We start from the raw sequence: 20,113 nt of genomic DNA on the forward strand, positions 1-20,113 counted from the left end.
AGGAAGGAGGAGGAGGGGGAGAAGGTGGTAGGAGAAAAGGAAAGAGGGTAGAGGATCACAGGTTGGATATGTTTGATAATTGTATGTATGTGTGTGTGTGTGTGTGTGTGTGTGTGTGTGTGTGTGTGTGTGTGTGTGTGTGTGTGTGTGTGTGTGTGTGTGTGTGTGTGTGTGTGTGTGCATGAATGTTTGATCATGCAACATTTAGCGTGTACTCCAAGAAAACTTTAGGTAATTAAAGAAACATGATGAAAACAGAGGAAAGCTAGAACCTAAGATATGAGTTCATGTATCAGTCAATAAACATGCACTTCAAGAAATACAAGAAGACTAATTTAATTGGTGTCCAATTGCAGAGAGATCAAGATTAGAGAAAAGCTCATAAATACTTGATTTATTCTGAAATATTGTTATTTTTATGGTTCATAATTTAATAGAATATCACCTGTGGCTATACCACTGCTGTTCTAGCATGTTCTTTTTTTTAAATAACCTAGGCACTTGGTTAAACCTTTATCTTGTGAAAAAAACAGTGAGTAAAATAGAGAACAGTAACCACTGTGTCAGAAGAGAAGATCTCAACAATGTTTTCTTCGGGCTATAGGATTCAATTCAGTCTCTTCCACAGTTCAGTAACTGTAGTGGGTTTCTTAGACATTGCTTTGTCGCCAAGGATTTTCCAGAGATTCTCTATGGGGTTTAGATCCGTAGCACCCCCACCCCCGAAACTAAACACACACATCACTTCCACCCGCTGTACTGTATTCATGCGTATTCTCTTTACAAACCTGTCCTGTACTCTTCCTACCCAACTTCACTAGAAAGATTCCTCCTCTTTCATGCACTGCCCGGCTGGTCTATTTGTGCGTCCAACTCTGCCATCATGAGAGATTATTATGAGTTGTATTTCTGTTTGAAGTCAGGGGAGTGGTGGTTTTAATGAGGAACAGGGCTGCACCATTTTAGAGGTGCCGGAAGTTTCTGTGCTGTGACTCTTCCGAAACTAATGGGGGCAGTATAAAGAGTGATCCAGTCAGACATGCATCCAGAAGTAGGAGGTCACAAAGAAGTGGAACTCACATGGCATAAAAAACCCCATGTGGAAGTGAACTACAGGGGCAGATGACTGTGGCGTTATCATCAATCCACTGAAGCCACTATGCAAACGATGCTACCGCGGTCTTCAGACCAAGGGAGGCAGTACTTTTATTTTAGCATTTACCGTGACAACAAGAAACGTTTCCTCAAAAAAAACTATAAGGACAGATCAGATAGGTAACGTTATGTTTAACATTGTAATGAAAAACTAAGGAGTGGACAGCTACGGTCCAGCTGCTAATTCAAGGTAATGTTTGATTCATAAATATGAAAAACATCCAAACATTTTAATTTTTTTATCAGTCATACTGAAATAAACGTTAGATGATGTTTGATTCAGATATATGAACAACATCCAAACCTTTTCTTTTTTTATCTGTCATACTGAAATCCTCGTTACATGATGTTTGTTGATGGATCACAGACACAACTGTTGCATTAATGCCTTATCTTATGAAGCACATGTGCTGCAGGTTTAATGTTAGCCTGAACCTCGTAGTAACGTAGCCGTGGCTAATCAGTTAGCACGCCTCTTTACATTTCAGTCGGTCTGATTTGAAAACGCTTGCAAACATTTTAAAAAAGAACCACCTGCCACCACCATGTCTGTAACAATGACTGCATCTACTATTAGTAATTAGGTGTGCGTGTGTGTGTGTGTGTGTGCGTGTGCATGTATGTCGGTGCCAATGTGTGCATTCTTTTGAATGTATGAATCTTAAGTTCTTGCACTACGATCAATAGTTGTACTGTGTTCTGTTATATTCTGTTTGTCTGTTTTTTTATTTTAATATTTTACAAATTTGCTTATAAAGAAGTTCATGTTTAGTTGCTTTTTTTAAATTAATTGTTTGATTTATTTTATGTTAGCTTTATTTTTATTTGATTTATGTTAGCTTATTGTTCCTCTGACCCTTTCCCATATTTGTATTGAAACTGTTGCACAATAATTTCCCTCGGTATATATAAAGCTTCTTGAATCTTGAAAAGTAAATGGGATCTTAGAAAATACTTTACCGTGGTATCGATTTGGCACAGAGAATCGTGTAATTTCACTGGTATCGGTACCGACTACTGAATTTTTGGTATCGTGTCATCTCTCTCACAATTGTCTTGGGCGGCTTTAAGCCCAGTAGCAGACATCCGTCAAGCTTTATCCCAGCACTGTACATCAGCAAAGCCACACTACTTTCTTTCTCTCTCTTAAAAACACACAAAAAATAACACAAACACCCACTCAATGATGCAAAACAAGCGATTTTATGTATGTCGGTGCCAATGTGTGCATTCTTTTGAATGTATGAATCTTAAGTTCTTGCACTACGATCAATAGTTGTACTGTGTTCTGTTATATTCTGTTTGTCTGTTTTTGTATTTTAATATTTTACAAATTTGCTTATAAAGAAGTTCATGTTTAGTTGCTTTTTTTTAATTAATTGTTTGATTTATTTTATGTTAGCTTTATTTTTATTTGATTTATGTTAGCTTATTGTTCCTCTGACCCTTTCCCATATTTGTATTGAAACTGTTGCACAATAATTTCCCTCGGTATATATAAAGCTTCTTGAATCTTGAAAAGTAAATGGGATCTTAGAAAATACTTTACCGTGGTATCGAATTGGCACAGAGAATCGTGTAATTTCACTGGTATCGGCACCGACTACTGAATTTTTGGTATCATGTCATCTCTCTCACAATTGTCTTGGGCGGCTTTAAGCCCAGTAGCAGACATCCGTCAAGCTTTATCCCAGCACTGTACATCAGCAAAGCCACACTACTTTCTTTCTCTCTCTTAAAAACACACAAAAAATAACACAAACACCCACTCAATGATGCAAAACAAGCAATTTTATTTCCAGGGCTATTATATTATTATGGCTTTGATTTATATAGCGCCCTTTCTCAGGAGCTTTCCAGAGTCCAGGGGTCCGTTTCACAAAGCAGGTTCAAAAAACTCTGAGTCTAACCCTGAACTCTGAGTTGATCTACTATGAGATAGGAAACTCTGAGTTTTCCGTTCCAGAACAGCAGATTTGCGTTAGGTTGATCAATTCAGAGTAGTTTGACCTGGAGTTAAGCGCGTGCACCACAAGTAAAAAAAGACAGCATCAATGGAGCCCTGATTCGACGAGTCACCATAGCAACGGGGAAGCGGAGCGCTACGCTACAACTGGAACTGTAAATATTAATGAGCTCATACGGAGAGTTTGAGCATGTTTTCGCCGAAAGTGTAACACCGCTGCAGCAGCAAAAGAGAGGGAGATGGCGCAGGAGAACATTGCTGCTCGGGTCAGTGCGTAAGTTTAAACGTAGTGGCTGTGGCTGTTTTATATGTTGTATAAAAAACTCCCATTTGCAAAAAAAAACGCAGCGCAACACACAATATCTGCTGGGATGTGAGAGCATGACTTTGGTTGTTAATTTTGGAAATGCAAGAACGGATAAGGCTGTGTATGTAAATGATGGACTGTGACATGAAACGGTGTTGTGCCGTATTCAGCCCCTGCCGTGAAATGCACTATAGATGATATTCTGGATCAGAAGGCTATATAGGGGTAGTTTATATACCGGTAACCCGATTAAAAGCACACACTTTTGAACCTATGAATTGCAAGAAAAGCTGGGATTATATTTAGGAAACGCTGAGTCAAATACATTCAACTTGCTCAAAAGATCCTCATTTATTTTGTAATTATGGCTGCAGTATATTAAGGACGTCTATGCGGGTCTGATAATCATCTCCCGACGAATATTTAATTCTCTGCGCAGCAATGCTGCACCTTCATCCACGGGATCGTTATCAAAAGGACACGCCATTGTAGTGAAATAGTTGCCACTTATATAACTTCTAATGTCTGATTTTTGCAATGATTTTCTGAAAAAACAGATGGAACTATACTACGCCAAAACTCGCACGCTGACTGAATGAATGAGGAAATCAAACACCGTGTGTGGCTGAAAGAAGGCGGAGACAGAGAGAAACTCAAGGTTTTCTGAGAAAAACCGGGCCCCGACCAGGTTAGTTTCAGAGAGCATGTTACCATGGTAACTGACCGAGAGGTTAAGTTACCTCTCTTTGTGAAACAGTTAACTACGTAGTAGTCACAGCTGCCCTAGGGCAGACTGATGGAAGCGAGGCAGCCTACGGCCCCTCCGACCACCTCCTCAAACATACAGTCATACACATTCACACAAGGTAAGGAGGGTGAGGTATTGCCCAAGGACACAAGTAGGGCAGAGCGGGGATTGAACCGCCTGCCCTTCGGACATTGGCCGACTCGCTCTACCAACTGAGCCACAGTCTCAGGTTGAAACTCCAATCATCTTTCATGCACACACAAACACAAACACACACACACACACACACACACATACACACACACACCCACACACACACACACCAATTATCTTGCTGAAGACTGGAAAATCTATGCATCTGCACTCTGGTAAAAAATAAGAATAAAAAAATTGAATTTGATACACGCAGCTGTTTGACTTGACACATTAACATGGGTCACATGTAAAAATAATGTTTAATATATCCAAAAAGTTGAAGCTTCAGACAACACAATAGTTTTATTTTGTTGCGTATATGAAAACATTATACAATCTATATTCATTGTGTGTAATCATGTTAGCTGCCATGTTGATGCCAGAGGATAAACTGCTTTGTTGGCCTCCTTCAAAAGTCAGCAGTTTTTGTTATTTGTTCAGGGACACAGAAGAATTGCCTACTAATCCTCTTTTACTTTTAGCAGACTGAAGCATGCTAAATGGTCCCTTTGGATCATGTCAAACGAGGAAACCAGTTGAATATGTGCACATTTTCTGCATATTAATGGAAAATTACAAAAGTTTCAAACACAGCAGGTTGTCGTAACTGAATATCACCGCAATAGATAGCCACACAGTCATGCTTTGGATCACAAAATGTTGGAGAGAAATTTCCAGTTAATGTCCAGTATGTTTCTACTTACTTTATTTAAAGGGTCCAAAACCCTTTTTTTACTCAATCAGCTTCTTGCTGTGAGTGATAGGAAAATTCTAATTTCAGGCTTTAGGTATTTAACAGAGATTTATTTGTGTTCTTGCTGGTTTGAAGTGGGCTCAGTTCAAGGGTTGAAAACACACTGAATCACCATTCATTGAGACTTTTTCTTTAAACCAAGAGCTCTATCTAGTGGGCTCAAGAAACTAATGCTTCATGAAGCTTCATTTGGACATCACTACTAATCAGTATGAATATGGATGGGTTAATAAACCATTGATAGGCATTTTAATTTAATGCATCTTTGCCTGATGACGACATACCAATTACAATCTTAATGAATAAAGCCTAGAGTTTTACTTTCTAAAACATGAAATCAGTGTCAACATTTAGTGTATTCAGTAGGCTACATTTTGTATAATTGCACAGTTTTTATATTTATTCTTTAAAAAGCATACTTTTTACATATTTACATTTGCCGTCAAATTTATTACATAATCAGATTTGAAAATAAATGACCCACCTAAAAGGTATTAGATTGTTGGTAAAAATGTAAGAAAGATGAGGACATATTTTATATTTATTGTTAGATATTTAGTTAGATTTTTTTTTCATCTCATCTCATCTCATCTTCATCCGCTTATCTGGGGTCGGGTCGTGGGGGCAGCAGCTTCAGCGGGGGACCCAAAACTTCCCTTTCCCGGGCCACATTAACCAGCTCTAACTGGGGGATCCTGAGGTGTTCCCAGCCCAGTGTGAAGATATAATCTCTCCACCTGATCCTGGGTCTTCCCCGAGGGCTCCTCCCAGCTGGACGTGCCTGGAACACCTCTCTAGGGAGACGCCCAGGGGGCATCCTTACTAGATGCCCGAACCACCTCAATTGGCTCCTTTCAACGTAAAGGAGCAGCGGCTCTACTCCGAGTTCCTCACAGATGGCTGAACTTCTCACCCTATCTCTAAGGGAGACTCCAGCTACCCTCCTGAGAAAACCCAATTCGGCCGCTTGTACCCGTGACCTTGTTCTTTCGGTCATGACCCAGCTTTCAAGACCATAAGTGAGGGTAGGAACGAAGATCGAGAGCTTTGCCTTCCGGCTCAGCTCTCTTTTCATCACAATGGTACGGTAGAGCGATTGCATCACCGCCCCTGCTGCTCCGATTCTCCAGCCCAACTTACGCTCCATCGTCCCTTCACTTGTGAACAAGATCCTGAGGTACTTGAGCTCCTTCACTTGGGGTAAGGACTCATTCCCTACCTTGAGTAAGCAATGTACCGGTTTATGTTGGGAGCCATGGCCTCAGATTTAGAGGTGCTGATCCTCATCCCAGCCGTTTCCCACTCGCGAACCAATCCAGTGAGTGCCGTAGGTCACTGACCGACGATGCCATAAGGACCACATCATCTGCTAAAAGCAGAGACGAGATCCTCAGCCCACCGAACTGCAACCCCTCCTCACCACGACTTAGCCTCGATATCCTGTCCATGAAAATCACGAACATGATTGGTAACAAAGTTCACCCCTGGTGGAGGCCAACCCCCACCGGGAACGAATCCGAATTACAGCCGAGCATCCGGACACAGCTCTGGCTTTGGCTGTATAGAGATTGGATGGCCCACAGAATTGACCCCCTCACCCCATACTCCTGCAGCACATCCCACAGTATCTCCCTAGGGACCTGGACATATGCCTTCTCCAGATCCACTGAGCACATGTAGACTGGATGGGCATACTCCCAGGCCCCCTCCAGGATCCTTGTGAGAGTGAAGAGCTGGTCCGTTGTTCCACATCCAGGACGGAATCCGCATTGTTCCTCTTCAATCTGAGGTTCGACTATAGGACGAACCCTCCTTTCCAGCACCTTGGAGTAGACTTTACCAGGGAGGCTGAGTAGTGTGATACCCCTGTAATTAGCACACACCCTCTGGTCCCCCTTTTTAAATAGGGGAATCACCACCCCAGTCTGCCACTCCCTTGGCACTGTCCAAGACTTCCACGCAATGTTGAAGAGACTTGTCAACCAAGACAGCCCCTCCAAACCCAAAGATTTCAGCATTTCTGGATGAATCTCATCAATCACTGGGGCTTTGCCACTGTGAAGTTGTTTGACTACCTCAGTGACTTCCACCAGAGATATTGATAATGATTCCCCATCAGTCTCTACAAAAGTTATGTTATATAAATTAAAAATATATAAATGTATAAACTATATGTAAAAAAACAAACAAAAACAAAACCTGAATATGTGAGTTAATGTCTTTCTAAGGTGATCCGTTTTTTCACTTTAAACCCTGGGATGTGACATCATCTGCTGATGCCTCATGGGATGCAGGCTGCAGTCAGTCAAGTGGCAACAACGTGGGGGAGAAGGTGAAGCATTAAGAGAGCAAACAATTTGAGTTTTCCATCTGCCAGCTCAGAAATCCCCATTTTTCCCTGCAAAACATCTGTTGAGTCAGACTAAGTAATCCCAGACGCTGTGCCTCTTTCCACTCAAACCACACAGAGGAGCAACAATTGTGAACTCAAAGCACACATGGTGATGAAGCTGACAGTCATCTGCATCCTCCCAAACAGCCGTACTGGCAGACAGAAGCCCTCCTCCCCCTCCTCCCAGCAACCATATTTCTAAACAAACCACCGCTTATCGACAACGGCACACAAAAAAATTATATGTACACAAACAAATGCAAAACAGGGAGCAAGCGCTTCCAGAATAATAGAAGACAGACAACAAGAGAGAGAGGTAGTGAGAGTGCCGAAAAAGAAGCTGTTTTCATTGATTGTTTTCCGCAGTTTTTTAAATGAGTTCATAATAGTGGCTGCAAGTGGTTTTACAGCAAGGCTAGGCAGACAGAAATGACATGCTGCTCTGTCATCAGGGACACATGAACTGTGGAGAGGGACATAAACCAGTCAACAAATCGGACACTGCTCATTTAGAAGCACACAGGAAAACATCTGAAACTTCTTCACAATCTACTACAACAGCAACAGGTAACACCAGCATTAAACTCATTGATCATATTCACTGTCTGAGCGTTTCACTTTGCAACCCAATCACAATTGTCTTAGGCTCCGGTAAGCGGGTAAAGAAAACTTCACAAAAATATTAAAAGACATATGTCGACTGTGTGATGAGACTTTTACTAAAAGAAAACACAAAAACACAGACCGTTTGCTAGCTGTATGTCACCCTTACAGAAGTGAATCAAACCAAAAATGGACCAACATTGGACATGAGATACCTGTGAGACAGATTCTTTCTTTATTCCAGGTGCGTTCACAAGTTACTTTAGTCCTACAACTGAAAACTCAGATTCAATACAGACTAGCTAAATGTAGAACAGTAACCTGCAGAGCACTGTGTATCCGTTAAGCCAGACTACAAGATTTGATTTTCTTAATTCTTGAAATCTCATGTTTGTTGATTATTTGCCCAATGGCCCCATGTTGGCATTACATCATTTACTGCAACATCTCAAAAGCAGTTGACTGACAAACTGTCTGTGACATGCTGCATGTACAAGACAACAAAATGGTCACTAATGAATAGATATTACAAAACATGGATTTAAGTTGCATCTCACTGTTAACATTATTAACAGTCTCTGTAAAAAATCATATATCCTTCAAATGCTTGATGTTGTTTTCCTGTAATGATGTTGGGTCCCACACAGATCTGGCAGATCAGAGCTCAGTGTTGTTCAATGTTTAGAGGTCAGGTGTGTCGAGGTAAGTTATGCGATAACCTTGTAAAGCACTATTCAAAACTGCATACTGATATAGGGTATTTCTTGCTTAGGGCCAATGGTTACAAAGAGTGGTTGATGGAAATCCCAACCAACATCAGATAAGACAGACCGTCGCCAGAAGCATCCCAGCGGCACCCCCTTACATAACTGGACTGTTTGAACATCTGGGCACAACCTTAAAGTCACAAGCACTTAACACAAACCATTTAACACATTAAGAACTCTGCTGGTACACCCTAAAGACACCAAAACTTATGGTATGGTAGTTTATGGTATCATGGCACCACAGCTATGGGGAAAACTACATATGGCAAGGAACTATATGAACACAGAAACGGATAACATCAGCTGTCTGCAAAGACTGGGAAGAGGTCAGAAGTCATCCAACACCTGAGACGGGTTACTATCTCTACCCATATACTGTACAGCAACCTATTACCAGGTAACCTACATTTTATACTTGGGTCTAATGATAACAGCTCCGCCATCTTCATGACAAATTAATACCTCTGTAGGCTGAGGACGCCCACATGACATGGTTTAAAGCTTTAACATCACCCATGAGGACTGCAGTCAAGACCAACTTAAGCCTAGTCAAGACCAAGAATAGGCCCAGTCCAGTCCAAGTCAAGACCAAGTTCAAAGGCAATCAAAACCAAGTCAAGACCGAGTTCAGAAACTGAACTTAGATCATAAACAAAATGAATCCATCTTCTAATGAACTAATCAATGCATATAATTTAGACAATGTTCTGTAGATCTGATCCAGAATCAGTCACCAAGAATAACTCAACCAGTTATGATAGCTGAGTCCAACAAGGCACGAGATCAGGACACATGCTGAGTCAAGTAATATTTCTGAAAAAATGACTTTGCTTGAAGAAAGAAGATGCCGGAGACAGAAAAGCTATGCGTCCCCCTAGACACCATCAATTTTCTAATGGTGAAATAGTCTACTAAGGGCCAGCCAACATGCAGAACTGGTCAAGTCAGCTGACACCCCTATCTCTGCAGTCAAATCAGCCAATGCCACAACTGTAGAGCACTCATATACTGACATTCATAGTAAATGCGTTCAACACCATCTGTGAGAGATTGACAGCAATTTTAAATTTAGTATTACCATATGGGACATTATTTTATTTCCAAAGACACATTTATGTGGAAAGAAATGCACATTTTTCAGGTAGTTATGTATCCCATTATATCGGTTTGCCCTCTTATGGACTTAATGCACAAATACAGATGTTCTAATATATTCAAACCTATGTCTTTTCAGAACCAATAATCAAATGTAATTTTTGGCCAATTTTGACAGCTCTATAGTGTACACACACACACACACCCACAAATGGTATTGGCACTGTATTCATTTAACACCTTTCCTGCCAAAATCTAAATGCAATTTACAGGATTATGATTCCTTCTAACGTACATGGAGCACTCAGGGGTTGAGGTGCAGCTTAAGTCATTAGCTGTCAACAGAGACACTTTGCTGTCACATACTGTTGTGTGCGCTGCTGCCAATAGCTCTTGTCGGTCCTGCTCTGCCTGTCTTCAGATCAAACTAAGCATCTGAGGCTGTCAGTGTATCTGTGCATCTGTCTATTTATGTCTTTCTCTTCTCTTTGTCTATGTTCATCTAAATCTAACTTTGCATTACCTTATTCCCACTTCTTTTCTGTTTCTTGCAATTAAGTCCCACTTAATTTTTTTAAGTTATTATTTTCAGAAGTTGTGTTCATGTTAAACTATTATGTACAGTAGTATATGTTTTCAACAAAAATTCCCTTTTTAATGTAAGTGTATTTATATTCTCACCAAGCAATCCCACAATACAGTCCCGCTGTAACCAAACGCATCTGCTGCATGCGGACAGAGAACAGCATGTCTCTTTCTCCATTTCTGAATCTCTCTCTCTTTCTCTCCCTGTGTGAGCTGATGGAAACTAAATTATAATCTCATTTGATCTCCCGTTCTCCACCTGTTTTGTTTGGCTGTCTTGGTTATTTATCCTTGTGTCATATTATTTACTCTCTTTGCTTATTTCTGTATTTTATTGTGAAGCACGGGGAAATTGCCATCAAATTGAAGAGCTGTCCTTTACACAGTCAAACACAGAGACATAAAAGAGGCCAGAAGCTTCCTACTTTCAACTGTATTTATGATCATTGCTCAATTCAGTAACACCAACAGACAGACAACACAATTAGCCAGACCATCCTCACCCAAAAAAGGGGTGTATTGGTCGATTGTGCCACAAGCTGATATCAACTTGTTGTTAGGCGGTGCCCTCTAGTTAGAAATGATCACAGGAGCAAACAAGGGTGTAAGGTGACGTAGTTATGAACACCAAACTCTGCGTAATGAGGATGGTCTGGGTGGTGGATGGGTGCCATTTTTAAGTAAACCAACCTCTGTCTGTGATGTAGTAGTAATGGACAAAACAGGCTTCATGGAGCACCATGAACTAGTGCTGTCCAAATGAAGCTTCATGAAGCATTTTCTTTGTTGTTTGAGTCCACTAGATAGAGCTCTCTGTTCAGCAAAGGGTTGAAAACCCACTGAATCACCATTCATTGAGCCTTTTTCTTTCAACCAAGAGCTCCATCTAGACGACTCAAAAAATACAACTAATGCTTCATGAAGCCTCATTTGGACATCACTACCATGAATCATTTTTTGTAGCCCACTAGATAGAGCTCTTGGTTTAAAGAAAAAGGCTCACTGTATAGTAATTCAATGTTACATCTGCAAACTAATTTTAAGCAAATTCATGATCTTTTTCCTAAACCAAACCAAGTGTTTTTGCCTAAACTTGAGTAGTTCTGTTTCACAGCGTTAACAACATGCATTTGCCAATGCCATTACACATTGTTACATAGAACGGTTCTGTGTGTAAGTTTTAAATGAATTAGTCATTGCCAGTGAATGAACGGCTTGTGACGCAACTTTAAAAAAGTTGTCTTTCCCCGACTTTCTCAGTTGTCTATAACAGCCTGTGGACTTACTTCTGTGTAAAGGAGTTGGGGCGAATTTTTCAGCCATCTCCGAAGGATGTGACGTTTTGTTCACTCTCAAGTCCCTCATTTCGCTTCAGCTCCACTATAGTCAAAAGTGATATCTAAATGGATCAATGCGATCACGGAGATGGACCCAAGGTTGTTTCCTGCAATGAAACTTTATTTAAAACCTTCTGGGCAGAAGGTGATGCCCCCAGGGTCACATGTTGGAGTCACGTATTTAAAATTACTATTTTGTTTTGGGAGTGATAGGTATGAGGTTATGTTTTGAATTAATTTTTTTCCCCATTAACTGCTCTTTGTGTCAACTGATATAGATGTCAGCAGCATTGATATGTCAATCCTCATCACTGATTGGTTAGAGGAAAACAAACATGGCTTCCTTCACAAACTGAGATTTGCTACAACAAAAAATGTCAAACTAAATAAGTTTTAACTGAAAGTTTTGACAACATTTTTTAAAATTGGCAAAAAATGTAGGCAAGGCAAGTTTATTTGTATGGCACTCATATTCCGACATTCATGGTAATCGTTGCTTTTGACTGAAATTGCTTTGGGGATTTGTATGGCACAATTCCACCAAGAGGTAATTCAAAGTGCTTTACTTTACATGTTAAAATGATGCACTTACGCATCGCATAAAGAATGACATTTAAATGTATAAGGTGACATTCACATAAAATAGTTAAAAGATCAGGACATTCCTGAAAAAAAGATTTTCCAGTTGTTAATTACAGGTAATAGCAGTTACAGTACAGTATTAAGTACAGTACAGTATTAATTTGTTTACTGAAAAGCAGCGGTACATAGAAAAGTCTTGTCACTGAGAGTTGCAGCAGACCTGCTGTTTTCTGGAAGTTTATTCCAGATTTGTGGTGCATAAAAACTAAACACTGCCTCTTCATGTTTAGTCCTTACTCTGGGGACACCGAGCAGGATTGTCCAAGACAATCTGAAAGGTCTGGATGGTTCCTAGCTGAGCAGAAGATATGAAATGTATTTTTGTCCTAACCCATTCAGTGCTTTGTAAACCAACAGAAGTATTTTGAAATCAATTATTTGACAGACAGGGAGCCAGTTTAAAGATATGAGGACTTGAGTGATATGATCTACTTTTTTTTGTCTTAGTGAGGACTTGAGCAGCAGCATTCTGAATTGACTGCAGCTGTCTGATCCACTTCTTAGAGAGGCCTGTAAAGACACTGTTACAGTCGTTGAGCCTACTGAAGATAAATAAATGAACAAGTCTTTTATTTATTGATATATTCTTTAGGTGATAGTTAGCTGATTTTGTGACTGTTTAAGTTCAGGTCTGAGTCCATGACTACACCTACGTTTCTGGCTTGGCTTGTGGTTTTAAGCATTACTGTTTGAAGCTGGGTGCTAACTTTGGATCTTTCTTCCTTGGTTCCAAAAACAATCATTTCAGTTTTTTCTTTGTTTAATTGGAGAAAACTCTGCTCCATACAATCATTGATTTGCTCACTGCATCTGCTCAGTGCTTGTATTGGACTATAGTCGCCTGGTGATATAGCAATGTAGATTTGTGTGTTGTCTGCATAGCTGTGGTAATATATGTTGTTGTTTTTCATGATCTGAGCCAGTGGCAGCATGTAGATTTTAATTAGAAGAGGAGTCCAGAATGGAGCCTAGGGGAACTCCACATGTAATTTTTGCCCACCCAGATGTGTTATTACCTATAAGCACAAAGTTGTCAATGTACTTCAAGTAGGATTCAAATCACTTAATGCTGTGCCAAAAAAGTCCCACTCAGTTTTCCAGATGGTCTAGTAGTATGTTGTGATCGACTGTGTCAAATGCAGCACTGAGATCCAGTAATACTTGAGCTTAAATTCTACCATTGTCCGTGTTTAAGTGGATGTTGAAGACCTTAACAAGAGCTGTCTCTGTGCTGTGGGGTTGTCTAAATCCTGACTGGAAGACAAAAACAAAAAGTTGTTCAGCTGCTTGAAAACAGCTTTTGCAATAATTTCACTTAGAAATGGGAGGTTTGATTTCGGTCTATATTTGTTCTTTAATTGTCAACCAAACTGGTTTTATAATAAACCCTTATGTGCCACCTTACCTCTGTTTATGTGCTCGCCATGTTCATGGTAATGAAAGAAAATGGCCTGCAATTAACCAGTAAAGCTTTTTTACGTATCATTAATGGTTTTTGGAGTGGAGCTCTATAAGCACCGAGGTGAAACACAAATCATGCTTGTTAGAGGGAAAAAATGAATTGTTGGTTAATAAAAACTAAGAATAAGATCAAATACCACCTGCTTCATCTTTGGATGAAGTTAAAGCAGGCTACAGTTTGCCAAATTGCTTTCTACCCACCACAGTGTTTCAAATGAAATCATGGGTCATGTATAATGAAATGCACGACACGTCAGCAGTTGCCACAGGTGTCCTCAAATTAACTAAAACACGTTATTCTTGCCGGGGATTTAACACTTGAGGAAGTCACAGTTGGAATTGCAGGAAGCAGTGGAAGGATCCAAACACAGAGCAAACAGGCAGACTTGTGCAGCTCAGTGATTTATTGCATAAATGAGCTTACTGGCAGATAATCCAAAATGGCAGCAGGTCCAGCAGACAGGTAACAGTAAACTGCACTACAAATGGGATGATCCAACCAAGACTAGTAAAAGGAGGCTGGGTCAAGTCATCACAGCACAACAGCAATTCATCCCGTCACACCAGCATTGGTGAGACTGAAACAAAAACGGAAGATACATATTGGACACTGATCCTCGTCCTGATTGGTTGCATTGTTCTGTAGTTTCTCCATCTACAGTGAAGGGAAAATACAGACTACTGTGCTACATAGAAATGTGAAAGATAGGAGTTTCAATATTTATTTCCCTCAATGCGTCAAGGAGGGGGACTATACATGTGTCTGGAGAGGAGGGACTGAGAGACAGTAGACATGCAGAGTCTTTAAATTCAAATGTAGTGAAACATGAAGAAATACATTTTTTTCCCCAGCAGTTTCTCTTGTTTTCATCCTGAACAGAAACAAGCATGAATTCTTGGAAACAAGGCAGAAAAAACTAATTACAAGTATCAGACACACAGGAGTTGATCCAAAAAATGAAATGAAACAAGTTCATCTAAATATGAAACAAAATTATCTCACTTCATTGGCTGATTATTACATTTAGATTCACAAAAGCAGTTTTGGAGTTCTTTTTACAGCATGCGGTAAAATGTTTTAGACATGGTGCATGAAGAACACTGCTGTAAAATGTTAAAAAATGTATGAGTCTGTTTTCTTTGTCGGATTTCTCCTTCTTTTTCTTTTATTCCCTCCGTTTTTCCTTCTCTACTTTGGAGTTAATTTCCTTGTTGCTTCACTTGACTGGTGATTGAATGCCACCGGGTGTTCAGAGCAAATTTCACACGTGGTCGGGACCGGGTAACCAACTGGAAAATCCCTCTTCAATCTTCACCTCGCGTCTTCATTCCATTTCCTCCCTGTCCTCTTATTGCTCTCCTCCGCTAACTCACACCTCTTCATTTCTGTCCAGTTTTTTTTCACCTCTGCATCATTTCATTCTCTCCTTCCTGCGTCCTCACTTAACCCTTGGTAGACGCTTTAATGTGGACTAGGATGAAAAAATCAGCCCTGGCGTATTTTTAAACAGTTGGGACACTTATTAAGCAAGGGTTCTGGGGGGCCGTCCCAAAGAAGATTTAAAGCTATGATCTACGCTTTGGAATATTGGTCATTATTATTAACACCGTTTATACATCGATTATTGGCCTGTAGTCCGATCTACACAATATGAAAAGCAAAAAGAAACAAAAAAATCCATTCAGTCTATCAGCTGTAGGCCTGCATAGGAATTGACCAATGGGAGCCATCCGGTCTGGAAGGCTCCATTTGGCTCGTACCCTCCATCCAATCCCCTTGTCTCCCCTGCTCCTCTTCCCCTCCCACTCCCCCTCCCTCTCTGTAAACTCTGAGTGGTTAGGGGCGGCAGTAGCTTTGAGGGGCGGCAGTAGCTTTGAGGGGCGGCAGTAGCTTTGAGGGGCGGCAGTAGCTCAGTCCATAGGTGACTTGGCTGGGAACTGTAGGGTCACTGGTTCAAGTCCCTGTGTGGACCATGTATGGAGCGTGGACTGGTGGCTGGAGAGGTGCCAGCTCATCTCAGTTCATCAGCTGTTGAGCAAGGCACCGAAATGCTCGGGGCGCCGGTCACTGGCAGCCCCCACGCTCTAACATCTGTCCTTAATTGCATGTATAGGTCCTGTCTGTGCATGTGTGTATTTTGGGCCTGTGTGTGTAACATGATTAATAATAAGAGTGAAAAAATTTAATTTCCCCGTTGCGGGATAAATAAAGTAATTCTTCTTCTTCTTCTTCTAGTGATTAGCTTAGCAGCTCAGCTACTGGAGCTTCTGTTACCATGGAGAAGGAGAAGACCGACACCAGCAAGAGGCCTCTGCTCGCTCCAACGGAGAAGGTTAGAGAAAACGTAAGTTGACCAAGAGGAAATGTGACCTACATAGGAACCAAAGACGAGTCAACATCGATGATTCCTTTGAGCAGTGGAGAAGGCTACGCCAGCCTTTGGGACTGAAAACAGATGCTGAGATAAACGAACATGTCAATGCATGTTAGCATACGTTAGCCATGTGTTTTTAACAATGCTAACTAACCTTACATTGATCTGCCAGAGGGGGGTTGCTGGGGGGCCATGAATAAATCAATTTTCACATTTAAACCTGAAAATTGATCCAAAAAGACTAAGTTGTTATTTTCCACCTGGATCTGTGCGCTCTGCCATTCTCCTCTGCTCTTCTTGCTGTAACTTGTGTCACTCAGTGCTGACCTCAAAGGATACACCTGGGTATTCTCGCTCATGGCTACTCCGGGCGAATCTCTCCTCTCCTCGAGATGCATTCTAGGAAGTGAGAAATCCTTCAAGAAGGAGCGCCAAGATTGATTTGCAGGGCACAAGCCAGAGGAGCGAGGAGGCACAACATTGAGATAGAGCCACACACACTCCTGCCTGTGTGCGCCCGGTGAGAAGGCTCTTAAAAGTCTGGGGCTATTCATAAACATTCAGGGCTGTATAGCCTTGGATACCCAGGACTAATGACACCATTGCCTGAAGGGTCTGTCCTTTTTTGGCCCGCAATTGGATTTGCTTTCTCTTACATTTTGTCTGATCGACTCTCTGATTTTGCAGATGTTTGATGTAGGCACTGTGTTAAAAGTATAAACAGGCCAGCCCAGTGTCAATATAGTACTGCAGAAGTGGATCCATGAGTAAGCATTTTTGCACTTCCAATTCTCTCTTCTTGAAGTCGATGTGTGTTTTGATTGGGTTTTTGGTTAGAACCCTTAAATAAGGTCTGTGGTTAACACAGTCTTAAGAGATTTCCATGTGTTGTTCTGCAACATAAAATCTGTCAGATAAAGTGAAAGTCCGACATAAAATCATCCCAATTATTTTCAAATACACTACAATTTTTTCATGTTACTACTATTACTAACAATAATAATAATAACTACTCTTAAGAACATAGCCAGAGTCCGCCCGTTTCTCTCTCAGGCCAGCACGGAGGTGCTGATGCATGCTTTTATCTCTTGTCGTTTAGACTACTGTAATGCCCTGATCTCTGGCCTTCCCAAAAAGAGCATTTTGAATCTACAATTATTACAAAACTCAGCTGGACGAGTGCTGACAAGGACCAGAGGGTGGGAGCACATAACACCAGTTTTAAAATTGCTGCATTGGCTCCCCGTGCGTTTCAGGATTGATTTTAAAGTTCTTCTACTAGATTTTAAGTATCTTAACGGTCTTGGGCCTTCTTACCTATCTAATTTGCTTTTACCTTATACTAAGTTCAAAAAAGCACAGGTAGGTGGCTTTCAGTTGTTATGGGCCCCGACTGTGGAACAGCCTGCCGGAGAGCCTCAGGGTCGCGGAGACTGCTGAGGTTTTTAAAAAGAGGCTTAAGACCCATCTCTTAACTCATTTTGATTTCTTTTAGGCAGTGCTAATCAGAGCACTTTTTATCCTTTTTTACTGTTTTAATCTCTGTGTTTTAGCCTTCATGGTTTTTCTTTTTTATGGCCTCTAATGTCTTATGCTCTTATGCTTTTTTGTTCTAGTTCATGTTTTTAGCCTCTGTGCTTTTATGCTTTTATGTTTTAGTCCCTCATGTTTTTAGCCTCCATATTTTAACTCTTTACTGTTTTAGGCAACAGTTTTTAATCTCCAGTGTTTCCTCAGGGGGCCTGCCAGATTGGGAGTTGTCTCTGGTCTGGCCGCGGGGCGTGCTGTCCCGTGGACAGTTCCGACCCGGGCGACTAGAGGGCTCTGCACCCTGGTGCGGAGGCTCCTGTCTGCCCGGGTTGGGGTGGTCTCTGTGGCGGTGCTCCCTGCGACCTTGGACTGGGATCTCTCTCAGTGTGGTTGTCCCCCCAAAGGTAGCTTCCGCTAGCCTCCTCTGTATCTCAGGTCTCGCTGCCCGGCCATGTCTCTGTAGTGACAGCTAGTGTTTGTGTAGGTGTGAGTGTGTGTGTCAGTGTGGCTGTGTGTGAATGTGTGTATGAACGTATACATATTTGTATATGTCTCTGTGCATGACTGTGGGGGTGGGAGGGTTGGGTTCTTTTAACTTTCTTCTCCTGATTTTATTTGATGTTTCTCTTTTTCTGTACATCTCTGTAAGGGACTTTGCGATACTTTTCTGTATGAAAAGCGCTATATATATATAAAGGTTGATTTGATTCGATTTGATTAACAGAGATATCCAGGAGAGTCACTAACAGTGGCTAACAACCAAATGTGGCTAACACTGATTAGCTCGGGGCATTGCGTAAGGCATTAAAACGTCTTTTTTTAACCATAAATGCTGCTCAAAATAACACCAAACCTCTGCAGAAGCATCAGAAGAGTCCTTACACATTAACCAAAGCACCAATGGGCTCCTTGCTTTTGGATTGACTTTTGTAATTGACTTGAATGGACTTTACTATGAGAGGAGCTGGTACTGGGGCCAATAGGCTAGTCTTTAAATTCTTAATAATAATGTTATCATGAGCAGTAGTGGTTAAAAAAGCTGTTTCAATGCGTTCACCGTGCTGCCCCGAGCTAATCAATGTTAGCTGCATTCGACTGTTAGTGACTGTCTCAGATTTCTCCACTAATAGTCGTTAAATGAAAAAAAGTCTTGATAGCTTATTTGATAAGTGTATTTGCCGAAAAAGACCCTGGGATGATTTCACGCCGGAATTTCACTTTAATACCCCACTCGTACATTGTGAAGGTTGTACGTGTCTTTACAAACGTCTTCATGCCATACCTAAGAGAAATCAGTTGGAAGCTCAAATTAGCTTTTTACTCCTGGAGATCTCATTTACGCCTCAAAGACTTCAACTTTATTGATCAATGGTTACATACAATTGTTAATACAATGTAGCTAAATGTGAGAACTGCATTTGAGGATGGAACCAACTGCACTGGCTTTTTGTTGAGCGAACCAGGGCGATGCTAACTTCCCATTTTTCACTGCCTGTTCTACATACAGTATACACCTCCATCTTCCACGCACTGCCTTTTATCACACTCTCATATTCCTCTCTGCTATGCACAAGCTAATATTATTTTTAATAGTTTGGACCTTTTCATTATTTTCTGCTTTCATACCATGCTTATTCAGTCATTAATTTCTGCGTCAGGATTTGAGGCTGTGATTTGTATGTGTTTATATACCTCATATTTCCTGTCTGATCTGTATTTGGATGTTTCTTTTTAACTTATTTCTGCCCTGCAGGGATCAATAAAGTTTTCATCTTATCTTTTTTGCAACCCTCCTGCACTCTACTTTGTTACTCCTGTCGTCTGTCTTTTTCCATCTTTAATCAGATCATCCACCCTCCATGTTTTCTCACCTGTTTACTGCTCTCCGTTGCTCTCCTTATATTTTCTCTCCTTTGTTTAAATTCATCAACTTCTATCGTTGTCGTCGGTGTGTTTCACCTGCAATTTTACTTCCTTCCTTTTCATCATTTATCCCTCTCCATTTCTCTTCTTAATTACTTCTCCATCCTCTGCCCCTTTCTCTCTTACCTTCTTCCTTTCTCATCTTCTCTCTCCTCCCTTCTCCCCCTCCTCAGTTTCCTAATTTTGTTGCCTCCGTACCCAATTTCCTACTGCTCTCCACTCTTAACCACATTTTCTTTTTTACCTTTTCTTCATCCTTCTCTTTATCTTCCCCTATT

Source organism: Echiichthys vipera (assembly GCF_963691815.1).
Source record: "Echiichthys vipera genome assembly, chromosome: 3".
NCBI lineage: Eukaryota > Metazoa > Chordata > Actinopteri > Perciformes > Trachinidae > Echiichthys > Echiichthys vipera.